Below are 4,160 nucleotides of genomic sequence, written 5' to 3'. Positions count from 1 at the left end.
CGGTTAAGGTGTCGGTTTGGACCCCCCAACCGACCACTATCCGTTCCCTAATCGACCCCCTAACCGAACCCCAACCGACCACTTAACCGGTCCCCAACCGACCCCCCAACCGGACCCTAACCGACCCCCTACCGACACCTAACCGCACCCTAACCTACCCCCTATCTGACCTCCCAGCCGACACCCTAAACGACCCCCCAACCGGCCCCCTAACCTACCCCCTAAACGACCCCCGAACCACCCCCAGCACCCCTAACCGACTCCCTAACCGACCCCTTAACTAACCTCCTAACCGACCCCCAACTGACCCCTAACCGACCCTCAATCGGCCCCCTAACCGACCCCCTAACACACCCCAAACCCATCCCCTAACCCATATTCGTGATGACACTTTTACTTGATAGTTTCGGTTTTAATTGTTAGTTTCAATTGTTTCTTAGAACAACTAATAAAATTAATCTAATTGCAATTAAAATCAATTCAATCGAAATCAGTTGCAATTGAATAGATTTTTTAATCTGATTTAAATTTAATTGATTAACGTACTTGCTTCGGCAGTACATATACTAAAATTGGAACGATACAGAGAAGATTAGCATGGCCCCTGCGCAAGGATGACACGCAAAATCGTGAAGCGTTCCACATTTTTTTTTGAGCCCGGTCGAACCGCGCGAAATAAACGTAATTATACGTAATCTAAAAAATAAATACAGCTATGGAATAGACGAGATACCATCCGCGCTTATAAGGGTATGTGCAGACGAATTGACGTTTCCGTTTTATACGCTTGTCAATCAGTCTTTTCCCGAGGGTGTGTTCCCGGATCTTCTTAAACAATCCCTGATAAAACCGATCCTCAAAAAAGGAAGTAAGTATGATCTGAGTAATTACAGACCGATTGCATTATTGCCCGCGGCTTCGAAAGTATTTGAGAAGGCAATGTGTAGCCGCCTCTCGCTCTTTCTGTGAAAAGTACAATATATTTGATGAGTCGCATAATGGTTTTCGGAAAAATCGTTCAACTACACTTGCGACTTACAAATACCACAAGGAAGCGTCATTGGGTGCATACTATTCCTGGCTTATATAAATGACCTCCCAAAAGTAATAAACGATTCATGTGTTCTTTTCGCTGACGACATCTCAATATTAACCTCTTGTAAAAATAGTGACCACTTAAATCAAACCCTTCATAATACACTAACTACAATTGTAACATGGATGAATGATCACAATTTAGAAATTAACTTCACAAAAACCAAAATTATAGAATTTAGACCCTATCAAAAACCATCACTAAATATTAATTTTTCGTATAACCAAATACAAATAGAAACCGTCAATACATTTAATTTACTCGGAATATATATCGATACAAATATAAATTGGAAGCAGCATGTACAAAAAATCACAAAAAAGCTATCTAGTTTTACTTACGCCTTAAAAGAAATAAAGAAGTCAACAAATTTACAAACTGCCCTAAGTGCTTACTATGCGTACGCTTATGCATGGCTATCATACGGCATCATATTGTGGGGCAATAGTACAACTGTAAATGACCTCTTTATTAAACAAAAAAACTGCGTAAGAATACTAGCAAATATATCAAGAACAGAGAGCTGTGAACCATTCTTTAGAAAATACAAAATCTTAACCCTAACATCAATTTACATTTTGGAAGTTTGCAAATTTATAAAAAAGTACCCACAATTTTACACTAAACTGCGAGACGAACCAAGACACCATCCCACAAGATACGGAAATAATCTTGTAACACCGTTCTCAAAATTGGAAATGCATAGATCGAGCCCACATTCAATGTCGATAAAAATAATACAACAAACTACCGGAGCATATAAAGCAAGAAAATAAAACAAGTATTTTTATAAATAACTTAAAAAACATTCTTTCTAATAAAACTTACTATACAGTGCAACAATATCTTGATGATAAATTGCTATAGCGTTGATCTGCCTCATTCCTATTTTGCTGTCCATTATTATCATATCCATGTTACAGGATTCATATGTCTTTCATTGTACCTATGTGAACAAATAAATAAAATGAAGTAGATAAAATGTTATATAATGGAGTAAATTCAATGTTATTATGGTCGAATTAAAACTAGTATAACACATAATTGTACAATTAATAATATGTTTATATATATGATAAGAAATATAATAAGAAATTTTGTAATAATAATTATTGCTAAGGCTTGAAATGTAATTAAACCATATTTAAGTTTAGCCAATACATACCACAATATAAACCATATATAAGTTTTTATATTGCTATGCCCTTACAGTATATTACATGTATACGTAATATAGTGTAAAATTTGTATTATTTATATTATGTAAACTGCAATAAATATATTATCATTATCAATGCCCAACACTGATATAAATCTATGCACGTCACAAAATAGGCTGTACATTGAAAAGAAAAAAGTATTTTGTTGAAATGTATTTTGCAACGAAAGTATTTGAAATACAAATTACAAAATACATTACGGTCAGGTATTTGAAATACCAATTACAAAATACATTTTTAGGGAGTAATTGAAATACAAATACAAAATACGTATTTGTATTTTAAATACGTATTTCAAATACAAGTAATTCAAATACTGCCCAGCCCTGCCTGTATCTGAATTGTAAAGGATAAGCATCAGGATTATATAAAGGTTCTACATCAGAACACAACAAATTATTTGGCAAATTACAAAGTTTTCCAAACACTAGTTCGTATGGAGTGTATTGTGTCTCGGTATGTACGGTCGTATTATATGACAAACACCAAAATGGTAGCCAAGTGCACCAATCAGTCGAATTATTACTATACTGTATCCTAAGAAACGCTCCTAAACTTTTATATGTATTCTCTAACGAACCTATAGTTTCATGGTGATACGCGGTCGAGTGAAGTTTGTTAATTTTTAACAATACACATCATAGATTTAGTACATAGGTAGAGCATTCCATTCCTTTGCCGTACGCATCAGAAAGGAGGAGGCAAAGCGCTTAGTGCGAATAGGTGGAATATCAACGACATAAGAATGGAGTGCTCCGGACCTTCTAGTCGACCGAAGGAGGAACGGTGAGGGCGGAACCAAATTGAAAAGTTCCTGCGCACACTCCCCGAAATGTATCCGATAGAAAACCGACAAGCAGGCTACTTTTCTGCGATGATCGAGATTTTGGAGCTTCGACTCCACAAGAGGATTATTGTTAATAAGTCTCTTTGCTTTACGCTCCACCGAGTCCAAGGCAGCTAACTGGTATTGGGCAGAGCCGTCCCAAAGGTGGCAGCAGTACTCCATACAGGATCGAACTTGTGCTTTATACAGATTTAAAAGCTGTTCAGGTGTGAAGTACCGCCTGACCTTGAAAAGTATGCCTAGTTTTCTGGCAGCAGTTTTTGCCAAGCACTCGATGTATCGCCCAAAGTTGAGGTTGGATGATAAGTCCAGACCAAGTAGCTCAAGGTGGTCCCTTATCGGCACGGATACACCTCGGAAAGTCGGAGTAAGGTGTAGGGGACTCCGTTTTGATGAGAAAAGACACGCCTGTGTTTTAGCCGCATTAAACCTGACCCTGTTAGCATCTCCCCAGTCGGAAGCAGCTTTCAGACTCAGGTTCAACCGGGTGACCATCGCCTCTCGCTTACACCGGATCTCTTCACTGTTGTCTCGGGCGTCTGGCACATAACTCACCGCCACTGTGCTGTCGTCTGCGTACCCAAAGATACCGGGCATCAGCAGCAGGTCGTTGATATGCAGCAAGAATAGAGTGGCGGAGAGGACAGATCCCTGAGGTACACCGGCATTTATACCATGAGGAGCAGACGAGTAACCATCTACAACTACACGGATTGACCTATCCTTCAGAAAATCGCCTATCCATGTGCAAAAGCCAACAGGAATTCCGTAAGCTGGAAGCTTGTTTAACAGGCTATCATGCCAAACCCTATCAAAGGCCTTTGATATGTCGAGAGACACGGCAAGCGATTCACCGCGTTTCTCGACAGCCTCGCTCCATAAATGTGTGGCGTACGCAAGAAGATCCCCAGTAGATCGTCCACGGCGAAAACCATATTGTCGATCACTGAGGAGATCGTTATCTTCGAGGTATCCAAGGAGACGGCTGTTCAATACA

At 39.2% G+C, this 4,160-nt stretch overlaps 1 non-coding gene across 1 annotated transcript; it reads left to right on the top strand.

Annotated features, from left to right (window-relative positions):
• Positions 1–542: 542 nt before the first annotated feature.
• On the top strand, positions 543–649 carry LOC113233461. The gene has a single exon (XR_003310703.1). It is a non-coding gene; the product is annotated as a U6 spliceosomal RNA (small nuclear RNA).
• The last annotated feature ends 3,511 nt before the right edge of the window (positions 650–4,160 follow it).

This window comes from Hyposmocoma kahamanoa, unplaced genomic scaffold (genome assembly GCF_003589595.1).
Source record: "Hyposmocoma kahamanoa isolate Upper Pololo Valley unplaced genomic scaffold, ASM358959v1 78, whole genome shotgun sequence".
Taxonomy (NCBI): Eukaryota; Metazoa; Arthropoda; class Insecta; order Lepidoptera; family Cosmopterigidae; genus Hyposmocoma; species Hyposmocoma kahamanoa.
This window is presented reverse-complemented; position numbering and strand designations above follow the sequence as displayed.